Genomic DNA, 12,333 nt, shown 5'->3' with positions numbered 1-12,333 from the left:
AGGGAGAATCAGGTGTTCTGAGGAGAACTAGACGTCACATAATGAAGACAAAAGAGGACAGAAATGGCAATATGGGTGAGACCAAAGAGAAGCCCTCAGTTGACAGACAACAGGGTTGTGATCAGCTCGAAGGAAGTGATAGTCCAACTGACAGTCGTAGAGCCAGTAATGTTGGAAACCCATGTTTCGCCACTTCGAGCAGTCCAAAAAAAAGAGGCATACAGCAGTGGCAGGGAACATAGAACAACAAGGGGCAAGATGCCAGAAAGACTGAAGGACTACATAGTATCAAAGTAATGGTATTGGGCATGTATGATGGTACACTTTGTTCACACCTGTGGGGCACACTTAGTTGGAGCAGCTTGGAGTCTACCAACAACAAACAAATACACTGTTCTATTTATTTCTCACAAAGGGAAGGATGCTACAATACTGTATGAATTTATTGTCACCATTTTATTGGAATAATTTATTAGTTGTTGTTACCAGCTTAATGGAGCTATATACTTATGTTGTATGTCAGAGGAATTATTGTCATTTAGATAAGGGGTCCCTGACTCAGGACTTCCCTCCCGCCAAAATGCGGTAACCCTGCTGTAAATATAGAATCTCATAATAAACATGTCCGCTGCAGGCCTCCTGTTGTTTTGCCAAGTTCCCCCAGTAAATACAGTTTATTACAGTATAGCCCACGTGACACGACCCCTGCTAAACGAGAATGTGGGAATCAGAGCTCAGAAAGGGGCAAGCCATAGAACCGGCAGGAATTCAAGAGATCAGATAAGAAGAGAAGTCCAACTAGACTTAGTAAATTAAGTCCCTGCATCATACATATGCTGTTCAACTTAGACATTTGTTTGAAGATAATAAATCAAGATCAACTCCCTGTATTCATCTTTAACTCCTGCTCTTCAGTTGCCAAAATAACTTTAACCAAAACTAAAGATTTACCTGTTGCAAGACTAAAGAGTTACATATATATAAATGGTAGCTACGAAGTTCCAACAATATGATCGTGTATATTGTCAGTGACTGTCTCATTAATTTCCAAATCACCATTCTGTCACCTGCCATATTTGAAGCAGTCTAGCGCTGCTTTCGGTGGACTGTGATTCCCTAACACATTCATACATAAAGGTCCCAGCCTGCAGTATGAACATGGCGACCTGTTTGTTGCACATGAGCACCTGATATACATATGCTGCCTGTTGGAGAACTGACAACCATACTGTGGCATGGCAATGGTGTTAAGGAAGTTTTTATACTGTGGTATATTATTATTATTAATAATTATGGATACTTTTTTAGTACTTTTAAATGAAAATTAAATATAATGTTGCTAGAACTACTGTTTTACTATACGATTCTTAAGTTTATATTTGATATGAAAAAAAAAATGTACTTGTGTTACATCGATTGTTGCAAATAATATGATGAAGTTATGAAGCAGTTTTCTCGTTTTTCTCTAGTTTTGCATATCAGTTAACATCCACTTGGTTTGTCTTATACTAATAATTGACTGAACTGATACTGTTATGTATTTAAAGTTTGAAATGAAGTAAAACAACTCTTTTTTGTTTAAGAGTTAAATAGGTCGCCAATGGGTGTGGTGCAATACTGTGGAGCATTGTTTTGTGGAACTGGGTCTTCAGGCATTATGGTATATGGGTGAGAGTGGTGTGTTGCGTAGTGGCAGTGTGTGTGTGTGTGTGTGTGTGTGTGTGTGTGTGTGTGTGTGTGTGTGTGTGTGTGTGTGTGTGTTTGCTGTTTAGGTATATTGGATCTTTAGACGTTATCGTATAGGGGTGAGAGTGGTGTGGTGTGTGGTGTTGGGACAGTGTGAGTGTGTGTGTTGATGTTGTGACAGGTGATGTGTGATGTCTGGTTGTGGTGTGTTTGGGGGTAAGGTACAGGCACCTTGGTTTAGTAAGGCACATTGGAATTAACAAGGTTTGTTTTGTATTGGTTTTAATTACAAGAATGTGATAAAGAATTTTGAGAGGATTGAGTAGGTAGTTCTAGTTTGTAATTTTATGGAGTTTACATTAGCCCTATTTTACTGAAATTATATTAAAAATAACCTTATTACTACTGTATAATAATAATAATAATAATAATAATAATAATAGTGTATTTAAAACTAGGGTAGTATGATAAAATTTATTTAATTGATGTTATATTTATTACATATATTTAAATTGGCATTCTAATTATTACTGTGCTATTTATTATTATGCTGTTGACTTATCTACTGTGATTGGCTATATACAGTATGTATGATGAGATTTTATGTACAATGAGTTTTATAATCATTTAAGAACAGTCATTGCTGTATGGATGATGTGTTTATATCTCAGTGTCATTTAACCCGAGGCATCCCATCGACGAATGGGTACGTTGCAACATTTTTCACAGCTAGTCCCGTCGACGTACTGGTACGTTGCGCAATTGCAAGGTTCGTAATTTGCACAATTTTCAATTTTTGCTTGTGATTTTTGGTACGTATACACGGGACACCTTCCTATATTCCTCTACAAGATGCCAGGCAGGGACAATGCCTTACACCACATAACCTCCCCCCCCCACATGCCATTGTCTGAGCAATTCACCTGTTACCAGTGACCTGGCCAATAAAGACATTCAGGGCCAGAGTGATTCCCCAATCGATGACAATATGGAGGACAAAGTTTACATAGCATTAGAGGAAGAAACAGTCAGAAATGATGATCAGGTAATGTCACCAAAAATGGTCAGGTATGTTGATGAGTTAGTGAGTGAAACAATGCTTATAATGCCTATACTACTGTTTGAAAACCAATATATTCTCGTACTACATATAAATTCGTACCAAATAAATCAATACCGTTTATGAGTGGTGTGGAATAGTTACCCTCCCACAGAACTCGTTTTCTTTGGAGCCAGTCTGATAGAAAACCCAGTAAGGTAAGGAGGTACTGTTACCGGTATTGAGTATTTTAAACATCAGGTGAGCGATTTATCTATGAATTTTTGACGTTTCTCACCAAAAGTGGAGGTTTTAGCCAAAAAAAAAAAAAATCAAAATTAGCTCGGGATTGGGCGGTATTGGAGGTGCGATATCGGTCAGGACGTGACGGATTAAGGTGTGTGTAAGCTTCCCTACCTAAATGTTTTTGTATGCCAAACTTATATACAACCTGGCCATGCTGGTGGAGTGAATGTAGGAGATTGTTGTGTAGTTAGTGGTAATTGTTGTTATATTTACTGTTTGATACGGTTTATAGAAAGTATTATTAGGTGGTGTGTATGCTAGTGATTAGTGAGTAATATTCAGTGTGTGGTAAAAGCTGATGTGTTAGGGAAAGTAAGTTAATGCTCCAAGGATAATGGAGTGAGGAAGAGGTGTGTGACAGGTATCCCACGTCTCATTATTTGTGGACAGAGTTAATAATTGAAAAATAGGCTTCAGAGAGGTACTTATTTTATAAATGAGGGTGGGGATATTTATACTGTGGGTGTGTGGGCAGCGCACATGTAGTGGTGGGTCAATGGTGGCTGATAATATACTATATGGTGTTCATGGCAGTCCAGATAACCTCTCGCTCACTAGCCGTCAATACACACACACACACAAACAAACACACACACAAACACACACACACACACACACACACACACACACACACACAAGGAGTCAAGGAGAACAGACGTGCTCTGAAAGCGCTCCATACCGAGCCAGCACAGCCAGTGGCATTACCTAAATTAGTATCTTTATATGAGTCAAGCTCTGTACCAGGTTAGACTAAATGATTTTTATTATTAAAAAAACAAAAAAATGATAAGAAATTTAAACAAGACTTGTTCAAACAGAAAAGAGAACCGAGTGGCGAAAGAATGCTCTCAGTCAGCTGAGGTTTACAGAGACAATTAGGCAAGTAAGCAGTCTGATAGACCAGAGCAGTGATATTGAGGAGAAGATAACACAGGTGAATGAAGCTGTGCAAAGCTACAAAAATTATGTGGAAACCACGTATGCTGAAATGATGAAAGTAAAGAAAGACTTAGAAACAAGGGTAGAGGAAAAAAGCATTAAACCCAAAGTTAGAGATTCAGTAGATATCAACAAATCTATAGTAATCACTGGTATAGAAGAGGAAGAAGTAAAAAACAAGATCACAAGAGACAAAATGGAGATGGCAAATGTAATGAGCTTAATGAAAGAAGTATCAGAGGAAATCTGTAGTAAAGATATAGAGGAACACAAAAGGTTAGGGAAATACGAGAAAAGCAAGACAAGACCTCTAAAGGTAACTTCCCAGAGTGTAAACACTGTGGAGGGGATACTAAAAAATGCAAAGAATCTTATGGAAAAAGAGGAGTTCAAAAATGTATGGATAAAAAGATGCCTAACACAAGAGGAACTGGAATTACTGAAAAAGAAGGGGGAGGAAGCAAAAACAAAAAATGAGGGAAGATCAGAAGAGGAGAAGAACACATTTTTGCAGGTACGAAAGTGGTACACAAACAGGAGGGAATAAAAAGGAGGAAGATAGTAGAACCATGTCATGACAAGTATATAAACAATTTGATAAAGTTGATGTTCTCAAATGTGGATGGAATGGTATCTAAATTACTAGAGATGAATGATTATGTCAGAGATAATGAACCACATATAATTGCCTAACTGAAACAAAATTAACACCAAGGATATCCAATGACATACTAAACTTAGAGGAATACAATATATGGAGAAGAGACAGAAATTTAAAAAAAGGAGTAGGAATTATAATATTAACTAAGAAAAATCTAAAAGTCATTGAAATAAAACTAGATATACCATCACAAGTAGAACTGATTGCAGTAGAGATCAACATATCTGAAGGTAGAGTAATTGTAGCCAATTTGTACATGCCACCCAGATCAAACACATGGGAAAGAGACGAATATGAGGACCTGGGAGAGAGTACAATTCAGAGTTTAAGATCATTACTACATAAAATGGAAGAGAAATCGGAAAGAATTATACTAACTGGAGATTTTAATACAAATATAAATTGAAGAAAGTTAAATCGGGGAAAGCCCCAGGAATTGATGGAGTGTGTGGTGAAATGCTGAAGCATGGGGGAGAGATAGTAGTAGAATGGATGTGGAAGATGTGCAGATTGGCCTGGGAGGAAGGTAGAGTCACGGAGGATTGGAAGTTAGGTATAATTATTCCCTTGTACAAAGGAAAAGGGGAAAAAGAGGTGTGTGGTAACCACACTTCCAACCTCCCAGAATACTGAAATTCTAGGTGTTTCACGTAACAGTGCTCTCAGCTGGACCTCTCTTGTCAGATCGCATGCTAAAACCGCCTCGTAGAAACCTGGATTATTGTGCAGAGTCCATAACTTCTTCATTGACGAGCAGTTAGCTATAATTTTTAAGAGTCGTGCACTGTCAGTTTGAATATTGCTCACCCTTATGGAATGGATGTGGAGAGCTTGCACTAAAAGTAGACAAACTTCAGAACAAAGCTGTCGGAGTTATTAATAACTCTGCTATTATATACTACCTCCCGTACAAGTAAGCAGGAATTATGCCTCCCTTGCATTACGTTACAGATTTTTTTACGGCAAATGCTCAGACGAAGTTGCGTCCTTTGTGCCACCTCTCCATGCCTTCCCTTGTGCTACACTGGCATCTGGTAGCACTCATGACTGGAATGTCACACAGCCATATTGCAAAAATTCTGGATTTCAGAATTATTTTCATTCCCCAAACTGCATCTCTCTGGAACTTGCTTCCCTGGACTTGTTTCCCCCCAAATTTTAACCTACGGCTGTTCAAGTCTAACTGTTACAGATATTTTATGAATGGAGGACGTCAGTAATATGGTGTATGAATTGTTTTTTATTTTATTTATTTGTCTTTCCTTCCTCTGCTCCATTATTTAAAAAAAAAAAGCCAGTCATTCTAAAACATCAGCCAAAAATTATTGTCTTTTATTTGGTCCTTTAGCTGGTCAGTTATTGCCATCCGCAAAGCGAAGCTAACGGAGTTGTAACGTATTCAGCTATGAGGTTGGCTGGCTGGCTTTGTTTGTGTGTTGGTTAATAAGATATCTCATGAATGGCTTCAGCTATCAACATGAAACTTTTAAGGTATCAAATTATAGCCAAAGTCTTGGACAGATTCGAAAAGGGACACTCAAGGTTCAAGTCAAGGTCACCAAAATGGCTGTCAGAGGGGAGGCGGTGGCTCAATTGGTAGAGGCGGCCTGATGTCCTACCGGACCCAGGTTCAAATCCCCGCTGGGCAGGGAACAATTTAAGGATTTGAATTTCATAAAATCAGGTTTTACTGATCTACCAGGAGACCCGCCGACATGTTGTAATAATAACCCCGCTAATACCAATACACCAGTCCTGTATGAGACAGCCCTAGCATGTAATCAATACGGACGGTGAGTGTTAGCGCCGAAGTGGTGAACATGTCGAGAGGTGTATGGTACGTAGGACTACTGGGTCTTGAGAGCAGGCTGTGAAGTCTATGCCCAGAGTCAGACACACATTAAAAAAAAAAAAAAAAATTCCAGTCAGCCAAGCTCACAACTGCAGACATTAACACTCCGTTTGCATACCACCCACACTGGAAAGCGAGAGGAGTGGTAATGTTTTTAGTTGTGGGGTTGGCTGGTTGGCTTTGTTTGTGTGTGTTTAAAGCCTGAATTTGCGTCAAATCAGAAATGGAGGTGCAAAATTATGTGCCAAGAAAAAACTTTCAAGCTACAACGGTGGTGAGGTCCCACCACACGATGGCTTCTAGTCTGAAAATCAAAGCGTATCACTGAATCTAAAATTATTTGTAACTGTTAGATTCGTAATTTGTGTGTCTTTTTCCTGCAAAGTAAGCTTCACTTTCTAGGTCAGATAAAAAATATCACTTGGGAACGTGTTTATTTTCATTTCAGTACTAAACTTTCAAGATTAAAAATTAATGCAGGGTGATTATTCTGTGTAATATACAATTATTTGACCTTAAATGTAGCCGAATATTATTTTAGTTACTGGTGAAACATAACAACCTTCTGTGTGTGTGTGTGTGTGTGTGTGTGTGTGTGTGTGTGTGTGTGTGTGTGCTGAAACTTGTAATGTAACTTAAACTTATATCTGTCGCATGGTGTTTGTAATTGTAAGCACAAATATTAGAAGCATTTGTCATTGCACACGAACATAAAGCAAAGGCATATCCTTCGATATTCATATTAAAGAAATAATACGGTGTTGCTGGAGACTGATAAATAACACTAAGTAGGAGTCGTGTTGTTTGACTTCGTTGCAAATGAAGATCGCAAGTCCCCTTCTGACTGCCAGTGCCTCACCCACCTCCGCACAGTGGTGACGCTTGTTCTCATCCTTTTCGCTATCATTCGGAACGACAGCCCACTCAGCCACAGCAGTATAAACATCTCTCGTTCAGCAATCACGGTTTTTCTATGGGTGCGGCGGCGTAGCATCCCGGTCTGTGTAAACCAAAGCACGTGCACTCGAAATCATTATTGAATAGATGACTCGGACGAATAACGTATTTGCAGATGTATAGTAAATTAGGGTATCCCGTGGAAAGTATAAGCTATTAAGCATAAGCCTGTTTTCATCGGTCAGTTCTTAGTGAAGTTCAGTGTAAAGGTACAGTAACAGGTCATATGAGATTTGCTTCAGGACCTAACCTGGTCGAAGGAGAGACATAGCCAAAAGTTTCTAATTCCTAAGCTGGCCAATTGACTTGGTGTCTGTAGTGAGAAACATACATAGTTATGGAAATTGGTGTATTGGAATGGAGGTTTGTGTGTGTGTGTGTGTGTGTGTGTGTGTGTGTGTGTGTGTGTGTGTGTGTGTGTGTGTGCGCGTGTGTGTTTGTGTGTGTGCGTCATCAGTAGGAAACAACAGAGTGCGAACGTACACAACCATATGAAAACACAAACTACCACTTCACACCTTTAATGCCAGTCGGGGCTTAAGTTTCTAACCTTTGATTAGATGAAGAAGTAGAACGGCAGAAGAACGCATCCACATCGATGTTGTAACAACTATTTTTGAGTGATAAATGCTGAAATGCTATATGAACATGAATCTGACATTGCTATTTTTTTTTTTGGTATGTGTCCGACTCTGGGCATAGCCTTCACAGCCTGCTACCAAGGCCCAGTTGTCCTCTTACATCCCACACACTTCCACACGTCACCACTTCGGCGCTAACACCCACCGTCCATATTGAATACATGCTAGGGCTGTCTCATACAGGACTGCTGTATTGGTAATAGCGGGGGTATTTTTACGACATGTCGGCGGGGCTTCTGGTAGATCAGTAAAGTCTGATTTTAATGAAACTCAAATCCTTAAACTGTTCCCTGCCCCAGCCGGGATTTGAACCTGGGTCCGGTAGGACTGCGGGCCACCTCTCTACCGTTTGAGCCACTGATTGTCATATGGGCAAAAATATTCCTCATAATTCTTCAGTTTCCTCATTAGGACAAGAACTTTAATTTCTTAAAATATTAACGTTACTGAGTAAATGGCAAGGAAATCACCAGACAAACATCGCCTTCTACAACACGCAAACACGTGTTTATAAACTACAGTATATCTCCTTTTTAATTGTAGGTTCTAAAAGGGTAAGGTAAAGAGACCCTGCCGAAGAGAATGTTACTGTGGAGGAAACACTCACCAAAATTATTGCTAGGCTTGCCGTTAAATCGGAAGAAATGTCGGGGTTTGAAAGAGAGTTGGATAGGAAGTGAATTTCAAGAAAAAGGACGATTGTCAGACCACAGCACTTTGTGGGTAAGGAGCATTCACGCACAGTTACATACTAGCGTGTATGAAAAGGAAAACACTCAAAAACCATTCCCTCAGACTACGGTACACAAACGTTCCTTTACAAATCCATGTACTTTTTCATTTCTAAGTGCGAACAGCCTAGGGTAAGGAGAGCCTGCCCAGTTGTCTGGCAAACTGCGAAATCGAACTAGGGACCTTTGTGTTACGGACCAGGGTCCATATTATCCAAGGATTGAGGAAGCACTTTAGCACTAAGCGATCAATATTTCAAATATGACCATGCTCTCCATAAATATCGTACCAAAAGATATTAACTAGCCGTAACCCCCCCAACACACACACACACACACACACACACACACACACACACACACCAGGAAAGAGGTATTTGGAAGCTTCCTTAACTGTCGATAATATGATCCCAGGTTTGCTCCTGATTACACCACCGTTGCTGTTTCTGAGAAGGATAGCCCCAGAAGCCAAGAATGAAGGAAGGAATGAAGAAGCTGTGGGAAGAACTAGGTTTATTGCCCTTATATGCCTTTGTACTATTTTGTGGGCCAGGCACAATCACAACCACATACTCAACACCGAAGAGGAAAACACGAAAACATTTCCCTGGATTAAAGACACGCAACCGGCGCCTTACATCCAGGTCCTTAATTCATCTATAGATACAACAGACTAGAATAAAGCCGACCGTGTCTCAGGGTCTCGTGATTCTGCGGGAATCGAACCTTGGACTTCTTTCCTGTGATCAAGTATGGTTCTGATATCACAAACACCACTCACCACAGTGTCCATGATAAATCATTATTATGGTTATGATCAGGAAAAGTTATCTTTCTCATAATTCTTCCATAATGCCACCAGTAAAAGCAGCTCTCCTCATAAGTGGACCATTATGTGTTGATAGAATTTGTTACTTCAAAGCAATCCTAGACTAAGTTCCAAATGTTTTTTCACTTTTTGTGAGGCACTACATATTTTTCGATATTGATTACTACCACATTTATTGACTATATCCTTGTTATTCAAATTCAGCCTAAAATTGCCCTCTCTCCATCTTGACAGCCAACACGTAGTAAGAGATAAATACAAAAAATCGGCGCAAGTCATAAGTATTGAATGAACGTAGAGCCGTAATACTATCTCTTTAGGCTTTTGGGATTTGTGAATTAAACTGCAAAGGTACGAAAATCTGCGATAGAGTAAAAAGAGAATATTGACAGTCCTCTAAGCTATTGTCAGAGAGCTTTGAATCAGAAACATTTGTTTGTTCTGAGGAATAAATTTCTCTGTTCTGATACTTATATTAATAAGCAGCTGGTAAAATTTTAAAAATTAATAACAACAACAAAAAAACATTAGTCTGCAATTCTAATGTACTTTTGCTAAATAATGTATCTTGCCTACAAGAGTAATTCACAACTTAAATATTCCACAGATACTCCAAGCCATATCTGTATTACATAAAAGCTATTTCATACAGAAGCCACACCACCACCACGCTAACACCATCAGCCACACCACCATGACACTAACACCGTCAGCCACACCACCACGACACGAACACCGTCAGCCACACCACCACCACACGAACACCGTCAGCCACACCACCACCACACTAACACCGTCAGCCACACCACCACCACACTAACACCGTCAGCCACACCACCACCACACTAACACCGTCAGCCACACCACCACCACACTAACACCGTCAGCCACACCACCACCACACTAACACCGTCAGCCACACCACCACCACACTAACACCGTCAGCTACACCACCACCACACTAACACCGTCAGCTACACCACCACCACACGAATACCGTCAGCCACACCACCACCACACTAACACCGTCAGCCACGCCAGCAAAACGCTAACATCGTCTGCCACACCAGCACCACACTAACACCGTCAGCCACACCAGCACCACACTAACACCGTCAGCCACACCACCACCACACTAACACCGTCAGCCACACCACCACCACACTAACACCGTCAGCCACACCACCACCACACTAACACCGTCAGCCACACAACCACCACACTAACACCGTCAGCCACACCAGCACCACACTAACACCGTCAGCCACACCAGCACGGCACCACACTCTCAAGACTTACCAGCAGAGAGGCGATGGTCAGGCAGCGGCGGGTGAGGCAGTCGGCCGCGCAGGGTCAGGCGGCCAGTGAGGGGGACAGGCCAGAGGCTCATTATTTATCTGTGTCAGCACACCCACACTCCCCTACCACACAGCCAACACGCAGCAGTCAACAATGGATCACTGTATATTGCAAAATTTTCCCTTTTCCTAAAATTTATACCTTTTCCAAAACAACATTCTCTGCTTTTTGCGTGGTTTTTATATTGATATACTATGCATCACTGATATACAGTAGGATAATGGGGTGTAAGGTGCGGAATAAATCGCTGAGTATAACTTATTACGAAACCAACAATGTCATCTTGGCCAGTAATCTTGTCGGGTAAGGGAGCTTCCAAACACCTCTTCCTAAGCAATTTATTTTGCCTGTTCCACTTTAAACCCCAATTCTGAGTTACATAAATCCATCTATTACCGCCATACTCTGCATAAACTGCGTACAAAAGGATATTAAACAGCCATATCCAAAAACGAATAGTTAAGGAAAAGGTGTTACGAAGCCTCCTTACCTGACGAGAATATGGGCCCAGGTGACCCTGTTGGCTCAGTAGTTCCTTTTTCATAGCGATTTGTTCCTCACCTGACACCTCAGCATAATCCTGTACGTCGTTGATGGAAAGCATGTCGATTTTGAAAGCTATATAAACAGCACAGACAAGACTATTTGGGTGTAATAAGTAAAATAAATCGCTTAGGAAGAGGTTTCTACACGACCCTTAAATACCAACATTATTACTCTTTCCTTATTAATTCAAACAAGCCTTGTACAAAATTGGCCTCCATATAATGTAGTCAGGTAGTACTATTACGTTTATGAATAACGATGGACTTATCTTTTGTATAATTTGAAGCTATATTGAAAAGCCTAGGAAAACAGCCGAATGAAGCTGTGTATTCGGTTTGCAATGTTTTCTGAATATACAAAAAGCTTGATTTCTGCTAGACTTCTTCATAAACAAACTGATGCTTAATCAGAGGCTTATATTTGGAGTCACTGATTCTGTTTGAAGAAGTCATCTTGCTGAGACGATTTGCCTAGATATTGTGTTTTCTATAACTTGGCGAGTAACGTAAAATATCGTCTCTTGTAGTCTAAGTACAGTTATGCATATTACAAATGTTCGTATTTGTGTGTGTGTGTGTGTGTGTGTGTGTGTGTGTGTGTGTGTGTGTGTGTGTGTGTGTGTGTGTGTGTGTGTGTGTAAGTGTCAGCATCTTGAACCTATTAGTCAACAAACATAACGGTATATACAATGAATCAACGAAAAAATTGAAACAAAATCACTAAAACTATACAAAAATAGTTACAGTATAACTTTATTTTTCGCCAGAGCAGAGCAAGTAAGGGTACA

This window comes from Coenobita brevimanus, chromosome 40, assembly GCF_032717465.1.
Source record: "Coenobita brevimanus isolate Jiangsu-jjx chromosome 40, ASM3271746v2, whole genome shotgun sequence".
Taxonomy (NCBI): Eukaryota; Metazoa; Arthropoda; class Malacostraca; order Decapoda; family Coenobitidae; genus Coenobita; species Coenobita brevimanus.
Note: the sequence above shows the minus strand (reverse complement) of the source record.